The sequence below is a fragment of the Cydia splendana genome, chromosome 10 (genome assembly GCF_910591565.1).
Source record: "Cydia splendana chromosome 10, ilCydSple1.2, whole genome shotgun sequence".
NCBI lineage: Eukaryota > Metazoa > Arthropoda > Insecta > Lepidoptera > Tortricidae > Cydia > Cydia splendana.
This window is the reverse complement of record NC_085969.1, coordinates 19,251,311-19,276,473: the sequence shown is the minus strand read 5'-3', so window position 1 is coordinate 19,276,473 and position 25,163 is coordinate 19,251,311.

The window sequence follows — 25,163 nt, the reverse complement described above, 5'->3', positions numbered from 1 at the left end:
CCAACCCCGAAAACCCGATTTTTTTTTTTACTTGTTCATACATTTTGGCTGATCAGATGTCGACGTTTTCTATGGAAAAGCCAAAAAAAAATCCCGATTTTAGGGTTGGTCCCATAGTAAAAGTAGCTCAGTTTAGCGAGTAAAATCAAGCCCTGGATTTAAAGCCCCATGGTCAGACACACCATGTATATAGTGTCAAGTTTGATTAAATATTTAAAAATAATCGTTCAATTGAAAATCGTTTCAATTAATCGTTTAACGCAAACACGATTAAAGTACTTACGCACTATAAATCTATTGGCTCTAGGAAATAATTTGTCGCCTCAGAATTAATGTAACCTTTTACGATAAACCCTGAGTTTAGATACTGGTTTATTTAAACCCTAAGTTTAGTAGATAGTGGTTTTAAAGGTAGGCTGAAACGTCACGACACGATAGGCGATTGAGCGCTTGTGTGGTCGGCAATTTAGAATTTAATCATACGTTGTGTACAGTCAGCAGTTAAATGTTACACGACTAAAATAAGCTGATAATATTTTTTTCACGAGAATGGTAAAGTTTGATACTCCAGCTTAAGTGGACTTATCACATAGGCATCGTTGACTCTTCTAAAATTTAAGCTAATCTGATGATGCAGTCAGGATCTGGCTAAAATAACTCTTGGATGAATAAGTAAACACATGTTAGGGTTCATAACAAATATCTTGAGAAGGATGTAAAACAGGACAGGAAGTAAGAACAGACATATAAAAAAATCATGGTAGATTAGTAGTAGTAGGACTGGGCTGGACTGGTTACCGAGTGGGACCCATCATGGAACATCATAGATGGTGTAGGCGTAGTACAGGCAGACCGAAAAGGAGATGACGGGACGACTTGGACGCATTCTATCCGGATTGGCGGGAAAATATCCTATCCATATATATGCATCCATATATATCCATATATATGCCTATCCTGTGCCATAAATTTGTGTTTTGTGTTTTGTACAATAAAGAGTTTATACATACATACATACATAAAATACAAAGTATAGGGCGAAGTGGAGGAAACAAGGGGAGGCCTTCGGCCCTTCGCCCAGCAGTGGGACACTAAATTAGACTAACAAAAAATAAAAAGTTTTATTGACAAAGTATGCAGGGAAAGCAGAAATTCGCCAATGTCTAATATTTTTTTAGCTTTTTTTAATATTAACCAGCGAAAAATACAGTTCAGATAAGCGTCTATCTCAAAACAAACTCATTAACATTCTCCAATCTAATCACACGATCACCCGTAGACTCGACGCCATTTTGGAAATCGCATATCCTTCGCCGTTCAATCTCCCTGCTGACTATACGCTTCCTAGTTAGTTATTACTTCTCATTATGCTTAAATAAACCAGGGAGCGTAAGTTAATTTGATCGAGGCAGAGATTACGTGGCTCGCCACTTAAAATCTGATTTGTTAAATTACTTATTTACTTAGCGAGCAATTTCGTGAACAATGTTCGAGCGGACTTTATGGTGAAGATGATCTCGTATTACATTTATGGTGGATGGGATTAATTGGTAATTCAATAGCTTGTTAGGGTTTTGCAGAAATTGTGGATGTTTTCTTCGTTCGTCGAATTCGCGCATTAAATAATATAGTATGGTAGTTTGAATGAGACAGTTTGCAGTGTTTTATAATGTAGCAATATACTTTTTCGCGTTAAGCTTCTTGGTTAATATTTAACTTAAATATCACAAGAAAAATTGCTTTACGTATAAACTACAAGAATTAGCCAATTTTTTCTAGGTTGTCCCGTAATTCAAGTTTTATAATATGACCTAAATATTTTACGTCTATACGTAGGTATAGGTACGTTGTAGGTTTATTCCGCAAACTAACGCATTCTATTTATTAACTAGCGACCCGCCCCGGCTTCGCACGGGTTAACAAATTATGTACTAAACCTTCTTCAAGAATCACTCTATTGATAGGTGAAAACCGCATGAAAATCCATTCAGTACTTTTTGGGTTTATCGAGAACACTCGCGAACATATGTACTTAAACACACAGACAGACGCGGCGGGGGACTTTGTTTTATAAAGTGTAGTGATAAAATACCTAAATAGCCTAAATTTACATATATTATAATGTAATAATGTTAATCATGTGTGATTTTTTAAATAATGTTAATCATTTGCCCTTACAGAAAAAGTAAGGGCAAATCGTCTAGCTTGGTACGGACATGTGATGCGGAGGGATGAAAGTGATGTGACTAGAAAGGTATTACAAATGAATATGGAGGGAGGTACGAGGCAAGGAAAACCGAGGAAAAGGTAGATATGGACTGTGTGAGAGATGATATGAAACGAACGCAAGTGAATGATGAAATGACGGGCGACAGAGAGGTGTGGAAGAGAAAGACATGCTGCGCCGACCCCACGACGACAAGGGCAAGAGAATGATGAATGTCAATCATTAATAACTTCAAAATTATCCATGCCTATCGACATTTCTTGGGCTTAGGTACAGCTACATTAATTTCGGTGTATGGGAACTTGAACGTTTCCTTCGATCCTTCGACAAGCCTATGTAAAGCCCACTAACTTTTTCTCGCTTGTAACAGTCAAGACAGACCCCATAAAGCCTACCCGTAACACGTAACACCACTTACCTGAGCCTCGCCGAATATTTCAGGTTTGCCGGCTACTCGCCGTGGAGTGATTTAAGCTTCTACGACATACGAACGAGCTTAGTCGATATTGTTAAGGTATTCGGATTCAGACTCCAACAACATTACTGATATTGCTGCCGCAATTGTCAAATTTGCTGATGCTGGTACTTTCACATTTGTAAATGCTTCGGTAGAGCTATTGAATTTTAATTTTCAATAACTTGGCACAGTTTTTCGACAAGGCTTTTGATAACAGGTGGAGGGCACAGATGTTACAAAAGCTCAACAAGTTTCCCGGAAAAATCTTAACAGTGCAATATAGGATTTTTCATACACAGCAACATTTGACGGGTAATTCGTTAATTCGCTAAAATTAAGTTAGTAAAATGGTCTGCTTGTAGAAGAGTAGTTGATAAGTTTTTCCGAAAAATATCTAAGTCTTAAAAACTTAGACTCCTGTGATTTTGCACAAAAATGTACCTAAGTAGCTTCCTTAGCAGGATATGAACCTAGACACTAATTCACTGTAGATCACTCACTTCCAATAAATATGGCCGTTATAAAGTCGATTGTTACAAGTATACATAACTGAATTAACTTATGGCAAAATGTGATGAACAATGAGCACGACTAGTTACTTAAGCGAAGTAACGTAAGCTTTTAATTGCACACACGACTTTACTACTACCTTTATGTCTTAGAAAGGCGCAAACGTTAAAATGGAATAGGGTCATTCGTGCTCACATGTGTAGATTTTACAAGTAGATTACCTATTTTCCTAGTTTTTTGAAGCGGTGGTGGCCGAGTGGATCTGAGGTTGCGGTTTCTAATCCTGGCCCGTACCAACCCAATGAGATTTTCGGAACTTATATACGGAATATAATTTGATATTTTAGTCACCACTTAAATACCATTAGGTTTTTGGTGAAGGAAAACATCGTGGGGAAATCTGCATAGGTACATTTGGGAAGAAATTCAAAGTTGTGTTCCCAATCCGCATTGGGCCAGCGTGAGAAATATACCCCAAGCCACCCCTAAAAAACTTAAATGACAAAAGTAAAAATGTATAGGATGAGAGATACAAACGAAAAGTTCTGTGCATTATATTTACGACTTGATTTGCGTTTTCTGTGCCTAGTATCTATCTTTTGATACTGGCTGTAACCTAGTTGGTATATCATAAATACATCAACCTAATAAATATTTCATCATTAAGTAAATGTAATCCTTTTCTTTTCCTTTTCCTTGAACAAAACTTTAGTAATCAAATCAAAACCCTTCACGAAACTTTACCCCAATATCAAAGACGGAAAATACCCGTTCATATTTCACCGAAACATACATTTGGTATGAAAGATCTTGCAATCAATCACATAAGAGTATTTCGTTGTCCGACTCATAGAGCGGTGTACTAGTAGTAGAAGTTGCCGAATCCTTTAAGATTTAAGCTACCTACCGACTATTACACCGTAGCGTAACGCGTAACATGGAGAAAATCAACGTTATATGAATCAAACATGACAACATTAGACTTGTGCGGACAATAACTAGTTCAACAGTTAGTTATACGTGAAGACTGCGTAAAATAGGTGAAATTTATAGTATTTCTAATGTGTTTTGGTTTGGTCGTACCTAAGTAGCAGCTCATAAAATACACCCACGTTCTAAATTTCATTAGAATATGCCTTATAGTTTCCGAGAAAAATTTCTGGGACATACAGACAGACGGACATGAAGAAACTATACTCGTAAGGGTTCCGTTTTTGCCATTTTGGTTTCGGAGCGTTAAAAAGAGCGAAAATGTGCGGTCTGGATTCTGCATATCAGTAGTAGGTATGCCGCTGAACGTAATCGTTATTACAATACGACGAAAAAAAAATGCACAACTAGAGGTGCCACTGGCTTAAATCCCAAAATACAATCCCGTGTAACATCCGGCCTCTTTATCCGAGCAATACGGGCAAATCCGGATCCTAGGCGCATTTGGCAAAGTGCTGCCCCCCGCCGCGGCATCCATTTTGTCCGTCTCAAAACAGCATTTTGCACTCGCTGATCCAGCGGAGGCTAGGCTCGAGAAAACGAGGAAAAAATTCTTACCGGCCGGGTTTGTTTAGAGAAATTATTCCAGGGTTTGCTGTAATACCGTATTCTAGTATACCTAAATAAAGAAGACTCTACCCCTGGCGGGTGCACCAACCACACTTGATAGACTGATCAACATAACTCTGCAAGAGCTATGGAAATTCCCATAGGTACAATCAAATTTTGCAAACGCTTTAAGGGTGACAGACGGTTTGGTGCAACTGACCCTAAGTTTAAATTTCATTCGAGAGCGTGACGTGACGCACGCTTTGCGTTAAGTGTCATTTTGTATGGGATTTGGAGTGATAGGGAATATTAGGCAAAGCTCTGCGTAGGTGGCACCTTTGTGGCACATACAGTAAACAAACCACATTGACACATCACACGTCACGTCAATCACATGGCCTATCGCGAAACAAGAAAATCGAAATTTCGTTATCTAATCTCTCTGTCACTCTTGCATATTCGAGCGATAAAGAGGCAGATAACTAAATTTTGATTTTCGCGTTTACCGGTAGGCCCTTGTTAACAAACCGCCTTGATGCATCAATGTCATATCTCTGGCGGCAGAATATTGCAGTACACGACCTGAGCGATGAGATTTACCTAAACCAATAAAATCAAGAGCTTTAATTAATGCATGCTTCAGACGGAAGTAAGGGTCAAATTAAACTAAAAATGGTGCTGACGGAATATGTTTTCTGAACAAGTGAGTTTATTGTTCATATTCGATTTTAATCGTCAGTGTTATGGATGCCATAAGGTAATAAACAACTTCATATTTACGGCAGTGTTATCCAAAAGGTGTGTGAATAATCAAATTATTGCAAAAATATCGGCAAAGCATTCGCATAGTTACAGCATTATTCTGCAAGTAGGAAAATGCGTATTTATTCTTATAGGCCCTAGATAGAAGGACGTCGAATATGCTAATCCATGTTCCATTCTAAAACATCCAAAACATATAAGCAAAGATAGGAAATACAATAGCCCTAATAATTTAGGCACAGACAGATCGTGAATTCAAATCAGAGTCCCAAACTGGATAAAGATAGATGTCGCCACACGCGTATGTTCGACGGCTCTAAAGAAGATGAATTGGACACAGGCGATTTATATCAATCCATTCTAAATGATTCCTGACACATTCATCAATATTTCAATGTGGATTTAGCTGCCGCTCCAGTGTAACTTGGTCTTTATATTTGTAACGAAAACTTAAGATTATTATGAGTGTGGCAGATTTACTTTGTGGAAAAGGTCTTAAAATACTACCCATTGACTATGCAATAATATTATCTTGTGCAACAAGTGCACTTTTGTGTAAGAGAGTTCTTAATATTCAAGGGCCGAAGTTACAGAACGAAACAGTTAAGTTTTGTAAAGATAAGCCCGAGAATTTTAAGACCTAATTATGTACCGTTGCACACAATGTTTTTCTAGGACAGCATCAAACGCCTAAAATTTTAAATAAAATCAAAGTAAATAATTGTTTTTAGATCTTTGCCTAGAAATCAGAACAAAAAAGACAATAGTTGCATAATATTGTATGAATTCCTAAGAACACTGCGCCGCCGGGGCCCCGCGTAACGAGGGTGATGTAGGATTTTTCTCACACAGTAAATCAGCAACATCTAATGGGTAATTCGTTCCGTTCCGTTCCGTTGAATGAATGAATTCCTAAGAACACTGCGCCGCCGGGGCCCCGCGTAACGAGGGTGATGTAGGATTTTTCTCACACAGTAAATCAGCAACATCTAATGGGTAATTCGTTAACTAAAAACTAAAATGATGTCATAGTAAAATGGTCTACGTCTAGACAAGTTTTGCGAATAGCTTTAGCTATCCGTTCCCGTCTATCTAACTATTAGGAGTCTTATCTGAATACAAGTAATGGTAGCTTAAAATCGCTTGGACCCTGGGAACAATGGTTTATGATATGTCAATCTTAATTGATGAACTTTGTAGTAAAGAAGATGAAGTATTTATGATGGACGCTATATAAATAATGCATTGAATAAATAGAGCGTGAACATCTAGTTGATTATTTCAAACTATTACGACTGTTTGAAAAGTTTGTTAGTTCTTTACCCTATCAGATGAAGAAAAGAAGATAATGTTTATAGACTATAAATAAGGTTATAAAAAAGGATTACCACCTAATTTGTACAACCAACTACTCCACCAAATCTATTTTAAAATTGGGGTGCCAACAAAGTATTGTTTTACTTTGGAGTCACGTCGCTAACATGTGTCAGGGAGAACCTCTTCAAAACTGATAGGAGAATACACTTCTGTCTTTACACAGGTATTGGGATGGAGTGTCTTGCGATTGTTGTCGCAATGCTAGAATTACAACTTGAAAGGCATATATCGACACGAGTTCTGTATTCTTATAACTGAGAAAGCAAAGGAATCAAACACGCAGGTAAACTAGTATTGGTAAACACACTGTTTTTCTTTCTGAGGGATATTTCTGAAAATATTTACTTAATCGAAATCTTATGGCGGCTGGCGCTTACGCTATTATTAACGCCGCTCCAATATTCAGCCGGGGCAATGGTACCTTTTGCCGTGGAACGTCACATATCTTTACTATTTCATATCTAGTGAATCTCTAATTCATTTCCCGAATCGCGCCGCTAGTTGTTTTGAAAGACATCCAACGATATCTCACATGACACACATTATAGGGGTGAAACGAAAAAACAATTTCATCCCCACTTCACTTGTATTTAAGAGGTTATGGTCGAGGAATTTAAATTCAGTACATTCGATTCCATTTCGTACCTTGTCACCGTGACAATAGTGTGAGGACCCTAGCGACTTATTGATTGTCACTGTGACAAGGTACGAAATGTTACTGAAATTAAATTATTTGACTGTACCCTACAATTTCTTTTTTTCTAGTCTTTATTTTACTACTTTGTCGGCATGATTTATTTATATTACCATGCCGAATTGTAGCTAGTCCTAACGATCATGGAACAAAGCTGCAGACGGAAAGTCGTCCAGACAGGTAGACATACGGACATGGCAAAACTATAACTTCTTAGTTGACTGCGGAACCCAAACAAAGTCACCTAGGGCCTATTGCATAGTAAAATATAAGCTTAATACTGTGGGTGATTTTACATGAAAAAATCAGTAATAGTATAAGCTTGTATTTTATTATGCAATAAGCCCCTGAATTGGATCGACTGGTTAGACTGAGCGTTTGACTGCACTCTAAAACCGATTGCAATAACACTCCCACAAGTGCAGTGAAGATCGGCAAGTAGCTGCCAAGTGCTACAAATAGTGCCTAGTGCCATTAGTGTTTTGTCAACACTCGTGGCTCTTTGGAAGCTCTGTGGCCGAGTTTACGGTTACAGGACTTCTGTGTGTTTGGAGAGCGATCGCAAGTGATCTTGTGTTACGGAGCAGGCTATTTGATATTTTGCATAATATTGTTGAGATAAAAATTGTCACCAAGTTTCTAGCTGTATTAAGATTCCGTCGTTTGATGATCAACCAAAATCACTCTTTTTACCAAGGCTATCTTTTTTCGTAATATTATTATTTTGGCGGATTATTTTTAGTAGGAGTATTTTTTACAATCTTTTTTTTATAAGTTACCTATCACCTTCAAACCAATGGACCGATTTAGAAATAGTGGTGTTAATATACCATGGTTTGAACTCCAAAAAAGATAATGAAGTGTTGTCCTAGTTTTAAGCGGTTTCACTTAAAAAAATATATATTGCAAGTTACAATTCTTCTAAAGGGGCCCACTAATTACCAGTTTGCCGGACGATATCGGCCTGTCAGATAAACGCAAAATTTGACAGCTCCGAAAACTGACAGGCTGATATCGTCCGGCGAACTGGTAATCTGTGGGCCGCCCGTGGGCCCCTTAAGATTGGATTTGAATATAAATAATGTACCTAAATGTAGCACAAAAAACTATTATTTTCCGCTATAATACACCGAAGTTTCTACCGTTAAAAGTAATAATATATTCAGTTATTCACTAAATATTAATCATCATAACGATATATTGACATTTCTATCTATCACCCAATATATCATGTGAACCTCAAAAGTTCCCCATTTCGTTTTAAATTACAATAAAACTAGACTTAATATCATTTTTCTGTGATTAAAAAGCACAAATTATTGAGTCGTTATTTTTTATTTATTTACTTTTACAAAAGGTCGTATTTCTAAAGCATTCTCAGGCCGTTTAAGATTTTTTTAAAGAATTACAATATCCTCGACTGGAACTGTATTTGAATTACAAATTCATCACTAATTAGGTGTTATGTGGTCGGTTTAAAGGCTTATCTTGAATATTAATCTTTAATCTATAGAGTGTTATCCACATTTAAGCTACCAACTAGTTTTCTTTATTTGTCAAAAGATACGATAATGGTGAAAAACCGGTAGTTATTAAGAAATACAAATTATTATTTTCATGTATCCTTTTAAAAATACCTGAGCTTATAAAAAGTTAGTAGTTAGATATCTAAATCTGAGACAAATCTATATATTATATAGTTATTTGTACAACAAGAGATCAAAGTTTGATATTTCTTCGAGTGCTTATTTTGAGTCCCGTGCAAGCGAAAGATTCTATAATAATCTTTCGCTTGCACGGGACTCAAAATCATATAAGGAATCTAATTTAGAATCTTGAGCGTAGTAAGGGATTCAAAAGCGCACGAGATGTAAATAACTTTGATCTCGTGTAGTACACAAAATTATTCACCCTAAGCAGTGAGAACATACCTAGAGGGACAGAGATAATAGAACCCAAGTATATCAAACTTGTATTAGACCCCGCATGTTGAAATGACATTTGACTATAAAGGTCACTTGAATGTCATTTTGTCTCACTCAGTGAGCAAAATCGCATTTTGCTGACTGAGTGAGACACACTCAGTGAGCAAAATCGCATTTTGCTCACTGGTTTTAAGAAGCAAAGTACCCTTGTTCGAGCTGCTGAGTTGAAAAATAAACTACGCATGTCTGTTTGTTATGATAGATTTTTTGTTTGATATTTGATAATGATAATATTAAAAGCCGCCTCACAGGAAATGGACCTGGATGAGTCCTGACGGTTCCACGAGAAACGAGATAGACTTCATCATGACCGACAAGAAACGGATATTCAGTGATGTCTCTGTGATCAACAGGGTAAAGACCGGTAGTGATCACCGAATCGTAAGAGGCACACTGAATATCAATATTAAACTTGAAAGGTCCAGCCTGATGAAGTCTACGCTCCGACCTACTCGAGCCTATGTTCAAAACCCCGAAAGCTTTCAACTCGAGCTCTCTAACCGCTTTGCTTGCCTAGAGAACTTGGCTTCAGTGGACGAAATCAACGACGGGCTAGTGGAAACTGTCCACACAGTAGGGTCTAAGTTTTTTAGATCCCGCCGTAAAGATAGACCTCAGAAATTGACCGAGCAAACCTTAAACCTCATGGCTGAACGACGCTCGCTACAGTTGCAGTCTCCCGATGACGCGGAGTCATATAGGCAGCTCAATAGACGTATATCTAAGTCCTTGCGACATGATCTGCGTCTCTTTAATACTAACCGTATTAAAGAGACTATTGAGCGAAACCAAGGCTCCAAAGTGTTCGCAAAGGACAAGTCTATTGGGCAAAGCCAGCTGACAAAGCTGAAACGGGAAGATGGCAGCATAGCGTCGAGCAAAGCGGAGGTTTTAGGTGAGATCGAGAGGTTCTATGGACAGTTATACACTTCGATCGCAAAGCCCGTTGACAGCTTGGTAGGAGATCCAAGAGCCAAGCTGTCCCGACATTATACCGAAGATATCCCGGACATCAGTCTGTACGAGATTAGGATGGCCCTGAAGCAGCTTAAGAACAACAAGGCGCCGGGCAAAGACGGAATCACTTCAGAGCTTCTGAGAGCGGGTGGAACACCGGTACTTAAAGTCCTCTAGAAGCTCTTTAATTCCGTCTTGTCCGAGGGCATAACGCCTGAAACATGGAATAGAGGCGAGGTGGTGCTGTTCTTCAAAAAAGGTGATAACAACCTATTGAAGAACTACAGACCCATCACGCTTCTGAGCCATGTCTATAAGCTGTTTTCAAGGGTCATCACGAACCGTCTCGAACACAGACTTGATGACTTCCAGCCTCCCGAACAAGCCGGTTTCCGAAAAGGCTATAGTACCATAGACCACATCCATACGCTGCGGCAAGTTATACAGAAGACCGAAGAGTATAACTTGCCATTATGCTTAGCGTTTGTGGACTATGAGAAAGCCTTCGATTCGGTGGCAACATGGGCGGTGCTTGAGTCTCTTCAGCGATGCCATATTGACTATCGGTACATCGAAGTGTTGAAGTGTTTGTATAGTAACGCCACCATGTCGGTCCGAGTACAGGAGCAGAGCACGAGGGCGATTCCATTGCGAAGAGGCGTAAGGCAGGGAGACGTTATCTCTCCGAAACTGTTTACTGCCGTAATGGAAGACGCCTTCAAGCTCCTGGAATGGGAAGGACTTGGCATCAACATCAACGGCGAATACATCACTCACCTTCGGTTTGCCGACGATATCGTAGTCATGGCAAAGTCGATGGAGGAACTCAGCATGATGCTCGATGACCTCAACCGAGTTTCACAACGGGTGGGCTTGAAAATGAACATGGACAAGACGAAACTTATGTCAAATGCCAATGTTGTGCCCATCCCAGTCTCTGTTGGGAACTCGGTACTCGAAGTTGTTGACTCGTACATCTACCTAGGACAAGTAGTCCAATTAGGTAGGTCCAACTTCGAGAAAGAGGTCAACCGCCGAATCCAACTCGGTTGGGCAGCGTTCGGGAAACTACGTAATGTCTTTTCGTCCGACATACCTCAGTGCCTCAAGACGAAAGTCTTTAATCAATGTGTGTTACCAGTGATGACTTACGGCTCCGAAACGTGGTCTTTCACTATCGGCCTCATCTCAAAACTTAAAGTCGCTCAACGAGCTATGGAGAGGGCTATGCTCGGAGTTTCTCTACATGATCGAATCAGAAATGAGGAGATCCGTAGACGAACTAAAGTCACCGACATAGCCCACCGGATTAGCAAGCTGAAGTGGCAATGGGCAGGCCACATTGCACGCAGAGAAGATGGCCGATGGGGTCGAAAAGTGCTCGAGTGGAGACCACGGACTAGCAAGCGCAGCGTAGGACGTCCACCCACAAGATGGACAGACGATCTTGTTAAGGTCGCCGGAAGACGCTGGATGCGGGTCGCTTCCAACCGGCACGTATGGAGGTCCAAGGGGGAGGCCTATGTTCAGCAGTGGACGTCTTATGGCTGAGATGATGATGATGATGATGATGAATATTATTATAGACCGTAATCACTGATGCTCTGCAAGTTTAAATGTGTAAGTATTGTAAGTATGTAGTTATATCAATTTTGTTTTTAAATGAGTTTTTGCAATACTAATATATCCATATTAGCTACCTACATCGTAGGTATGTATTTTTACAAAGTACATAAATAAATATTACACAAAGCACATACAATTTTACACAGATCGTCCTAGCTCCAACTACTACCCCCCCCGGGTAGTACCTACAGCATTTCCCTATTTTTTAACTTTTTGGTGAGGGCAAATTTAATTCTCAATAATCATGGTAACCCTACAACAGGGCCTAATTAATAAACATAAAACCTCTTTAACCGTAGTGGCATTTTGATTACGAATTAAATAAACTGTCAAACTTGAGTGAGATACGAGTTTTCAAAAGTAACCAGACCGTGATGACAGTAATGACATTCAATTTGACACAGAATATCGGTAGTTTAGTATTCTAATTTTAGGGTGACCATGTGATGCATGTCGTAAAAAAATTAATAACTTTTTTTTCAACACGACTAGAAAATTTACGTTAACCTCACTAATACTGATACGAAACAGTTGCTTATAATTAACGATATGCGCAGTGTTAGCCCTGCTCTCGTCTCCTGAATCACCCTGTATACTAAATGACGATGTAGTAGGTATATAGGTGTTAAAATAGTTAAATTTAAACGCATGTATTAGATCAAAGATAACATCCATAGCTAAGGAAGAAATTTTCGTGATAAAAACACAAATAAATGAGTCTATTCAATGCATTGGGTTTTATTTTATTTAATAATTATGGTACATTCGTTTTGGTATAGCATGTTTAGGCTTCACGCAAATATATTAAGTATAATTTTATTGTTGTTAAAAAGTTAGAACTAAACGAAAACCTACATATTATTATTAGCTACCAAGTTTGGCCTTGACTAATTTCAGAATACCTTAGAATCCTTAGATATAACAGCCGACTGTACCTCGCCTGCTATTGTCCACTCGAACAACGCTTTGCACTTTGCGATCGACGCGCCGCTCATACTTTATTGAGCTAAGTGAACATTTTATGGTTACAATTAGTAACGGGATCGATGCAAACACAGTGAGTTTAAGATTAAGGTTAACACACTGCGCAAGTAGCATGCCTTCGGGTAAGTAATGCCGGTTGTAAAGTTTTGGATATCTCCTCTTTAGAGATCATTCATTGTATAGTTGAGTCAAAGACATATGTAACTTCGTATAAGACGAATAAAGTCTAAGGAAAAAAAACCGGGCAAGTGCGAGTCGGACTCGCGCACGAAGGGTTCCGTACCATAATGCAAAAAAAAAAAACGAAAAAAAAGAAAAAAAAACGGTCACCCATCCAAGTACTGACCACTCCCGACGTTGCTTAACTTTGGTCAAAAATCACGTTTGTTGTATGGGAGCCCCATTTAAATCTTTATTCTATTCTGTTTTTAGTATTTGTTGTTATAGCGGCAACAGAAATACATCATCTGTGAAAATTTCAAATGTCTAGCTATCACGGTTCGTGAGATACAGCCTGGTGACAGACGGACGGACGGACGGACGGACGGACAGCGAAGTCTTAGTAATAGGGTCCGTTTTACCCTTTGGGTACGGAACCCTAAAAACGTGCCTCGGAATTGAAGCAAAAGTCATTCTCGAATAGATGGCGCACACACCTTTAGCCTATCCTCGGCTAGATGGCGTGACGACACCGTTTCATATTTAACAATTTTAACACATAGATATCAGTGAATGAACATGGATCAAAATGATATAGAAATAATAAAATCATTTATCCATATATATACATGTTTTGATAACTCTATACGTTTTCATTTTGAGTTTTAGTCGTGTGTCGATAGATGGCAGTAAATTTACAGTGACTACAAAATTTACAATGACAGGACCCCTCTAAGACTATCTATTCTTTTTGGTTGAGTCAAGCTAACTATGCATGGTATTTGCAATGACAAAATGAGGCTTTGTCATCATTAATGTAAAGTTTTTATGAAAGTATGTAGTTTATAATGACAGTTGTTCACTTAGTCCTGTTTAGTGATGTGCCGATGAGAACGTTATCGTTTCTGAGAACTCCTTTCCGAAGAAATTTCCGGAAAATTTCCAATTTTTTCGAGAACGTTCTCTTATTAGCATAAATAAGTTATGAACAATCTTATTTTTTTTTAATGGAATGACATATTTACTTTTATTAAGTTTATACCTTTTGCCTCAAATAACTTGGGGGTCATCCATTAATTACATCACACGTTTAGGGGGAGGGAGGGGGTCAAGAAAATGTGACATGTTGTGACAAGGGGGAGGGGGGAGTCATAAACTTTGTGACGTCACTTTAACTTCATCAGTAACCGAAAATGTATTTAAATTATTTTATACGCTAATGATCATTTCAATAACAAGGTTTTGAAACGATAATCGTTTCTAGTCGTTTAATTTTATTTCTTAATTAGTTTTGGGTTATAAAATTACTAATGTTTCTTTTGTCAAAAATATTTTGATAAAATATTAAATAAATATTTGCCGATTTCGTTGAAGAAATGTGACGTCACACCAGGGGGGAGGGGTTTGCCAAATGTGACCAAGTGTGACAAGGAGGGGGGAGGGGTAAAAAAACCCAGAAATTCGTGTGACGTAATTAATGGATGACCCCTTGTTTGGGTAATTTTGTGTTGTTTTACTCCTGGTTTTTTTATCAATTAGTGTTACTTTTTATATTGCTATGAATGGTGCCAAGTATTTGCCTTTAAGCTTCCATGGTATTTGTCTTATCTCCTACACTAAGCGATTAAACAAAATAATTAATCGCTTTTGCGACGAAAGGGTAAAACTCTCAGAGAACATTTCCGAACAATTTCCGAGAACGTTACCGATAGATTTCTCTGTTCTCTTGAAAATTTCGAGAACGGCACATCGCTAGTCCTGTTCAAGTCAGTGCAAAGTTAGCCTAGGTACTCTAAACTGTTTTCGGTCACGACACATTGTGTAATTTTTCCCGTAACATTTTAAGCAAAAACCCTGCTATCCGCACGACTAGCTTAATCCCATCTCAGCAAAGTGCCTCGTAAAATAATAGCAACATCTACACAATACATTATATACTGTTTGTGTTCAGTCACACCGCAGCAACTTTTCCATTAGGTACCATTTCATGGAAAAACGACACTTTTTGCCAATGAAAAACTTTAATAGCACCTTATTCATAATCAGACCACACGCAACATAAAGGAAAAATTTTAATTTCATTCTCAGAACTTTTATGTCGTTCGCATTGTAATACTTTCCACGTTTTTGCAAAAAAATGTCTTTGAACGGCATGCGTTCGGCGAAGCTAAGACACGGACAAATTTACGATGTGTTAGTGTTAACGTGCCTAAATTTCATCTGCTTGGGTGGCCCTTTTGATAACCATTTGGGTTTTTGTTAGATTTAATGATCGCTCTTAAGAGGTAATGGGTATCTTGTTTGTTTTAATAGAGACCGTGCGTTCGAAGAATGATGAGTGTCCTTGGGTTCCTTAATTAATATCATACAGTACCTATATTGGCTAAAGTATTAATGAACATATCTATAAGGGTCAAACACGGAAAAAAATTGTGGACAAGACAAAACATCAAAATTAAAATGAACGACCCGGGTACATAATAATGTATCACGTTTTTTTTATTTTAACCTCAAGTATTGAAACAATGTATAGCGAGTGCAGTTAAAATAGTAGTTTGTGTTACAAGGGATCAAAATGATATATTTCTATCAGTACGCCCTTGATGGAAATATATTATTTTGATCCCTTGTAACACAAACTACATTGAATCCTGAATGAAGCGATGGATTCCAGAATAGAACCCCGAACGTAGTGAGGGATTCTAAAGTAGAATCCTGAGCGTAATGAGGGATTCAAGTGTTAACGCCCAAGACGAAATAATTTTGATACGGTGTGACACATACCTACTGCTTTTCACATCAACTATGAGGAAATTGTTATGTTCCAAAATATTATTATTTGACCAAAAAAAAATAGTATGCAAGAAAGAAAAAATCGTGACCTAGAACAGAAAAGTACAACTTTGATCCCTCCTAGCACGGAAGAAAAGTGCCACTTTTATCCCTCCTAGCGGCGAAGAAATAGTAGTTTGTGTTACAAGGGATCAAAATGATATATTTCCGTCAAGGGCGTACATTGAATCCTGAATGAAGCGATGGATTCTACAATAGAATCCCGAACGTAGTGAGGGATTCTAAAGTAGAATCCCGAGCGTAATGAAGGATTCATTGAGTGTTAACGCCCAAGACGAAATAATTTTGATACCGTGTGACACATACTGCTTTTCACATCAACTATAAGGAAAATAAAAAAATTTTAGTGTTGACACAATCTGATGCTTAAACAGGTTATTTAAGCTAAAAAAATTATGTGCAAAAAAATTAAAAAATAGTGTGCTTGAACAGAAAAGTGTTACTTTGATCCCTCCTAGCAGGGAAGAAAAGTGCCACTTTGATCCCTCCTAGCAGGGAAGAAATAGTTATTTGTACAACAAGAGATCAAAGTTTGATATTTCTTCGAGTGCTTATTTTGAGTCCCGTGCAAGCGAAAGATTCTATAATAGATTCACGAGCGTACCGAGTGAATCTAATTTAGAATCTTGAGCGTAGTAAGGGATTCAAAAGCGCACGAGATGTAAATAACTTTGATCTCGTGTAGTACACAAAAATTTTCACCCTAAGCAGTGAGAACATACCTAGAGGGACAGAGATAATAGAACCCAAGTATATCGAACTTGTATTAGACCCCGCATGTTGAAATGACTATAAAGGTCACTTGAATGTCATTTTGTCTCACTCAGTGAGCAAAATCGCATTTTGCTCACTGAGTGAGACACAATCAGTGAGCAAAATGCGATTTTGCTCACTGAGTGAGACAAAATGACTCAGTGAGCAAAATCGCATTTTGCTCACTGTTTTTAAGAAGCAAAGTACCCTTGTTCGAGCTGCTGAGGTGAAAAAGCCTTTTTCCGAATAGGTGATGTGAAAAATTTGTTGTTGAATATTTTAAACTTTGCAATGTCTACAGGAAAGAAGGACGAGATAAGCATACAATAAAATGTGCTTGGCCCATAAACGAAAAAGTCGAAAATCGAAATCGAATCGATGACCAAAAGATTTACTGTCGTGAATATAACTTGCAGCCATTTCTTTATACAAACTGGACCCCCTTTTTCCTTCGATTAAGCACCATTCTCCTTTCTTCTTCCTCTTTTTTTTTTGTTTCTTTACATCAATATGTTGACAATGCTGCAGCTAAGTACATTATTTTGATAAGTCATTTTTTTTATAAAATTTGGTAAGTAGGTATTAATTTTGTATTCATGAATATTTTTTTTAATTCAATCCAATATTTATGTATCAAGAATGTAGTAGGTACCAAGGTAGTTAATGTAGTTATATTTATTATTAGTTGACCTTTGTTTGAGTTGAATCAGCGCGCGCGCAGTGAACTGTTTAAATGTGGTGTTTAGTATAATATCGAGAGAAACAATGAGCTATAAACCAGCCATCATATCAACGCGTAATACACTAGTCAATGAGGACATATTTATTTAGTTCACTGCTAGGGTGCAAGGCAGGTGAGTTTCCACTGTTTCATTTATCACCAGAGGTCGGACAGGGTGAGCTATTTACCTTATAATTTGACATGTCTTACGTCGTTTTAAAAGGCAAATAGATCACCCTTTCCGAGCTCTGTTTATCACACAGATAGATACGAGTATTTATCTAGATAGAATACTCTTTATTGCACACTTCCATCTTAAAGGCCGGCAACGCACTTGCAATCCCCCTGGTGTTGCTGGTGTCCTTGGGCGACGGTAATTTCTTACCATCAGGCTATTCGTCTGCTCGTTTGCCTCCTATGTAGATGATATAAAACCACCTCGGTAGTTTTTCGTTAGGAAAACAATTGATTAAAGATAGACGCGGACAATTGGTGGTCTTATCGCTAAAGAGCCATCTCTTCCAGACAACCTTAGGTTAGCGGATTCGGAAAATTTTATCAATAAGAATAGGCGTTGCACCATTTTTATAAGAATAAAATATTAAATACCTAATTTAGATTTTTGTTTGTTCAAACCTTAACTTCTCCTCGTGTTTAAAAGTACGCCTATTTCAGACGGACTATAAAAACAAATCGCTATAAAAACTAAACATTTCATCAAAATGGCGTCTCTAGGTTTTATGTGGCACCTTGTTGCCAAAGTCGTTAATTATGTAAGTATATAATTTAATCCTTTCGCTTTTACAGTTACACATAATTCGCCTAAAGTCTCATTCGCCTTTCATTAAGAAAACGCCCGCGCCACGAGATACAAAGTTGGTCTAATACATTTAAACGGCTCTAACGATTTCGATGAAATTTGCTATATGGGGGTTTCGGGGGCGACAAATCGATATAGGTCTTATATTTTCACATTACATATAATCAACACCTCCGTTGACTAGGGTATATCGGTATGCAATATGAACGAATGGCCTTCTTTTATTTTCAATAAGTAAGTTAAATGGCTCAGTATAGAGTTACTTGATATTATATGCACGATTGCTTTGCATTAAAGCGATGTTAAAAACTTTATTCATAATATTTGTGATCATGTGAAACTGTTTCATACATTTTCAATGGAAATTCAATTCACATTTATTGTTTATTTTATATTTTTAATAATAGTTCTGCGGATTTTAGGCCTATGTTGATGTTGTTTCAGCATTTGTATTTTTTTACTCACACAGCACATACTTATCGACGGCGAAGAACCATGAACTCCTAACTCATTTTTAGTAATACACATTTTCATTCATTTAGTAAACATAGTTAGGACTTCATGGTACTTCATCGTCCTTATAAAATAAAAATAAAAATAAATAAATTGATTTTATTTCAGGCAAGCACCCATATAAAACAAATATTACCTATAAATTTTTAAATGACAAAAGTGTAAAAAAAGTTAAAAGTACAAAATCTGTTAAAACCAAATGAATGTTATGCTATAATTTCCCACAAAATGCCTTTTCTACTCATTCACCTGCAATAATATGTTACTCTTCGAAGGCCGCAAAAATATGTGACACGCTCTTATTTATGGTTTTACAAATAAGATCGGGTCAGATATTTTTGCGGCCTTCGTTGTGTAACATATTATTGCAGGTGACTGTACTTTATGCCAGATATTTAGGTACCTACTTTAATTGTATTTTGCGAAAATGAGATTCCGTTTCAGGTCAATACAGGGTGAAATTTAAACTACCGTTCATACTCTACGTGAATTTATAGGTACAGTCGCCATCAGATATATCGGAGCGGCCAAGGTGTTCACAATATCTGAACACGCGCTCTAACGCCCTGAGAATAGAGGCGTGTTCCGATATTTGTGAGCACCTTGGCCGCTCCGATATATCTGATGGCGACGGTACTGAACAACTATTAATACAGGACAAATTCCGAAATCGCTAAAAATTGTTTTACGTTGTTTAAAAAGAGAAAAGGGCTATTCTAAGGCACAATGCACAATGTCATCGCATATACACCGTACATAAAGATACACTGTTGCTTTTATAACACTATTGTGCTGGGTGCAGCTTCTTTCCAGTCACAGACAAGACATCCTCCAGACTGAGCATATATAGTATGCTATATATGCTCTACCCCCTCTGCCACAAATACGGTAGTTTTACTCCATTTTCGAGTCGAAAGTGTCTTTGTGTGACGTCCGTGTCTTAACGGATCAATCACGGCACGGTACCACGCTCACTTCGTCCCCCGCAACCCCGTATTTTTGGCATCATCGGTTTCATGAAATAATTGCCCTAAACTCCGTCTAGAGCAGTGGTGGGCAAACTTTTTTCACGGGGGGCCAGAAAGTTTAGGAAATTTAAGTGGAGGGCCCTGGAGGGCCAGAATTGTAGCCAAAATTTATTTTGATTTGTGATAATCGTGGGCCAATGCCATATACTAAATATTTCATAGGATCGGCGCGCGGCGGCGGGCCGGATAAAATCCATTCGCGGGCCGGAGTTGGCCCGCGGGCCGTAATTTGCCCACCACTGGTCTAGAGGATTCCTAGTCTATGTTTCCAGTGTTCACGGCGGCATTCTATTATGCATGTAACATCTGCTTTGCAGGTAATGTTAATAATTTAGGAGGCGTCACGAGCTGTCATTTGTACTTTAGTTTCCTTGGAGAAATGGAAATATTTTTGAAGTTAGAATAATGTATTTTTTTATGAAAAACGATAATGAATCGCCTTATCGTCGGCTGAGAATACGTTTGTGCCATATCCATTTTTGAGAAAATGTTTTTTTAATTATTCCTAAAATACCAAAAAATATGCTATAATTGACACTAATCGCTTTTTGAAAAAAAAAACCATTTTTGAAAAATGTTGTGCCATATCCGCAATTTCCTATAGGATAATTACACTCTGTCAACAGAAAATTATCACAAAAGTGTGACATATCCACAACTTTTGTGTCATGTCATACATTATGCGTTTAACATTTACTCATCAAAACGGATATGGCAAAAATAAAAATGCTTTTATTTCATGATTACCACTGTATTCACAATATTTGTTTGGTACTATAAATAGTAAACATATATGCCTAAATGATATATGCGTTCAATATTTTCAAAATGTAAAACTTTCCGAAAAAATTTTTTTTTGCTTCTTTTCGCTCTCCTGCAAACCATGTAAGTGGCGTATGGCACAAACGTTATTCTCACCCGATGTTATGGGGTAAGAAATTACCGTCGGCCATGGTCACCTGCACCACCAGAGAGGTTGCTACTACGTTGCCGGCATTTAGGTGGGAGTACGCTCTTTTGTTTTAAGGTTTGAAGGTCAAATCGGTCCGATGTTAGAACGGGGCAACAGTTCATTCTACAGTTCAGCTGAGCGAGGCAGTAAGTTTCTGTACAGTCAGCAGCAGAAGTTGCTAAGCGGGCGAGGTGTTCAAAATTACCTTGACGCGCTCTTATTCTCTTAACAATAAAGTCGTGTCAAGATCATTTTGAACACCTCGCCCGCTTAGCAACTATTGCTGCTGACTGTACCTGTACGAGTATTATGCGCTGCACATTGAACTAAACAAAAACTCTAGTGATTATATTTTTTATCCACGTTTTCGTTTCATAAAAAGGGGGTCCCTTTATTTTACATTAGGTAAAGTCATAATGTTTTGTTTGTCATATTATAATTAGTCCTAAATCGTCAGTATTAGTCATTAGTCCTCAGGATTTTCGTAAGATTATCCTGTAGACAGGTTAGGTTAGGTTTGTTATAAGCAGAGGTCAGACAGGGTGAGCTATGTACCTTATAATTTGATATGTCTTGACGTCATATTGTAAGGCAAATAACTCACCCTTTCCGAGCTCTGGTTATAAGGCAATCCTGAAAAATTACGCATTTCTGAACCAAACAAATTATAACTCTCGCGTTTTGTACATATATTTAATTACACAAACGGGTCTACCGCGATATAATTTTACTGTTTTTACCTTGTCATCGTCGTAACATCGGAATTCAAGGTAAAAACAATGAAATTATATCGCGGTAGACCCGTTTGTGTAATTAAATATGCAAACAAATTATCTATGAGTAACGAAAATGCGGACAAACAATACATGACTTAAAACTTTATGGGAAACAATAGAGACCCCATAAAAACACATCACTACTGCCATATGCATTTATATCAACCACCTTTCAAGCATGCAAACTATCAAAACAGAAGCATAACTTCAACACCATTACCTTTAAAAGCATTTCAAAGACAATCCGAATTCTGTCTCACAAACAATACGAGTAGCATGTCGCACGAGGGGTTATTCGAAAACAAAATGTAATACCAATGCAATGTGTGTGTTGTCACTCGTTTAGTTTTAGTTTAGGTGTAGCTTAGTTTTAAGTGAGGTACCCACTGAAAATAAGCGTCATGGCTTGCCGTGGCATTATGCTGAGTGGGGATCCTGTTTAGCATCTAGTTTGTGTTGTATCTGTTATTTTTTATACCCAATTAAGATTTTAAATAAATGTATTGCTTTTTCTTCTTCTTTAATGCGGGAAACAACCACTTGTTGGTATGATAAGAATCCCGACCGAATAGTCATATTTTATCATTTTATTCTCGATAATTTTTGCTTTATACAGCTCAACCGAGGTTTTAACCCACGATTTTTGACTACCACATATATAAAAGCTTAATTTGAACATATTATACATATGAAAGCTTAATTTGTAATTATAGGAAAATATGGAAAAGTTTAGGAAAATATGGGCGCATCAGTCATTGCACATTGATAATACCAGTTTGAATTCGTTTTATATAATAATTTAACTTTTGACCGCCTCAAAATTTGGTAGGTATTACCAAATTTCATCTAAATCGGTTGAGCGGTTTAAGCGTGAAGATACTCAAGATGTAACATACAGACAGAGTTACTTACGCATTAATAAATGTATTTATATAAAAGTGGGGATGTTTATTATGCGTGGTGAAACAATGAGTTTTTACCATCACCATCAGGTACCTATATGTGTTCGAGTAACACAACACGGTATTATCACAGTGTAACAGTGGACCGACGACTTTGATGTTTGCGTAAATACCGACCCCGCACAAGAATAAACACAGTAGGGTTGTCACAGACTTTTACATAACTGCCCAAAAATTACAAACATTTCAAATAAGACACGCTAGCCGTAAGTAGTACTGAGCTACTAACAAGGGCGATGTATGCAGCTCGGGTGCGCACAACCCACCCCTGGCCCCTCGCACCCCGCATGATTGCCCTGTCGTTATAGACTGTGGTATTACTATCAAATTGATATCACATTACACATTTCCGAACACACCTCAGTCGCACTGAGACCGTATTTACATATGAATATGATTCGAACAGGCGCGTTATGTTAACGTTGCTAACATCTTAGTGCTCATTTGGTACGTCACCAGTGTTTATAATAAACATGGCCGAACAATACTGAGGGCCTACCGCGAACCACGTTCCTCTCTGTCGCACTTGTAAATTCGTACGTAAGTGTGACAGGGAGGCAACACGCAAGTGCTCATTTGGTACGTCACCAGTGTTTATGATAAACATAGCCGAACAATACTGCAGTAAGGTTGTAGGTATGAGACCCGGAACGGGGAAAAATACTGGGGTACCTTTACTTCCTTTTATGTGGGAAATACTTAATGAGTTTTACAAAGTTTTATTTTTACTTAATTTTTGGATTTTTTACCAAAGTACTAACGTTATCCCAAAATTTGTTAGAAGTCAATTGTAAACTCAGATACTCGCTTTATTTTTAACAACAGTAGTACTCGTAATTGTAGGTACGTCCCCAGCAATAATATGTTACACAGCGAAGGCCGCAAAAATATGTGACGCGCTTTATTGCGCTACAAATATGATCTTGTCATATATTTTTGCGGCCTTCGCTGCGTAACATATTACTGCTGGTGACTGTATACTCGGGGAAAAAAATACACAACAATAATGTGACTGTAATATGTATGTATGAATTTTTAATAGCTGAATAAAATTGCCATAGGAATTATAATAATTTGAATCTTTATTGGACTACACCAGGATAATATATGCCGAACTTATCTTTAATACCTACGTTGCAAATGCAATCATGATCTTATAGATAATTATAATTTCTTAATATACTCGTACCTACATAGCATACAACACGACTAGCACACACAACTAACATGACTAGGAAGACAATTAGACAAACGAAAGAGATTTGTGAAGGATAGGACTGGGTAGCAAGGCTTATAAAATTCAAAATTTATTCTGTAAGTAGGCCTCAACGGCTCACAAGACAATACAACATTAACAGTGATACCCTGATGTAGTTACCTATATGAAAAAGACATAGCAACATTTATAAATACCACAGCCAATATCTGGTTAAACATTACATTATAATTGATCTTATAATAAATAATTACTACAACACAATCAAAAGCCGTCAACTCAAAAACAATACGATTCAGCTGGTTTCAGTGAAATATGGCCAAAAGTAAACTAAACTAAGTAGTATTCTTATATAACACTTTAAACTATCGCGTTTTGTACACATATTTAATTACACAAACGGGTCTACCGCGATATAATTTCATTGTTTTTACCTTTAATTCCGACGTTGACATTTGTTGGGACGCCAGTCTTTCCGTGACCACAGCTGGTGCAACTCAGCTGAAACGTCAGAATTAAAGGTAAAAACAATGAAATTATATCGCGGTAGACCCGTTTGTGTAATTAAATATAAGTAGTATTCTTACTGATTAATCCAGTATTTTCCAAATACCAGTTACCCCCCCATCACTACGTGTAGGTGGACAGCCTATCGCATCCACACAACAATGAATCAGCTATTCCGAACTAATTAAAGATAAACAACATGATGGGCGCGCCTAAGCCTGGAGGTCCCTTCGATAACTTTTTAAACTTTTTTTTTAAATTAAGTGCATGGAGAAAATTAACTCTTCTGCCAGTGACGGGTTGACGTGACCGGTCATTATTACTCGACCGAATTAAAAAGTTATAGATAAAGTTTAGTTTGTAATGTGGTTTGGTCTTTCGTATTTGGACGGTGTAAGGTCACTAACCTGACAGGTGGGCATTTCGAATATTTTTCTATTAATGTTGGGTTTCAATTAGCGGTTCATTAAATTGTGTTTTGTAATGCTTTGCATACGGCGTATTTTTTAAGCTGTTTTTACAAGACACTCGCAATGTTTGTGTGTTTAGGTCTAATCATACTTCAACGTCAAGTCTTAACGTCACGATGGTGACAATGCAACGTTATTAATGTTATTATGGTACAGTGGCTTTCAAAAGTGCATGGATAGATGTCGACCATAATGCCTTAATATTACGGTTGAAACATCTCCATGCACTTTTGAACGCCAGTGTACAGTCAGCATCAAATCTACCACTCTCTGATACCTTAACAAAAAAGATACGTCCCTATATAACTAGAACAA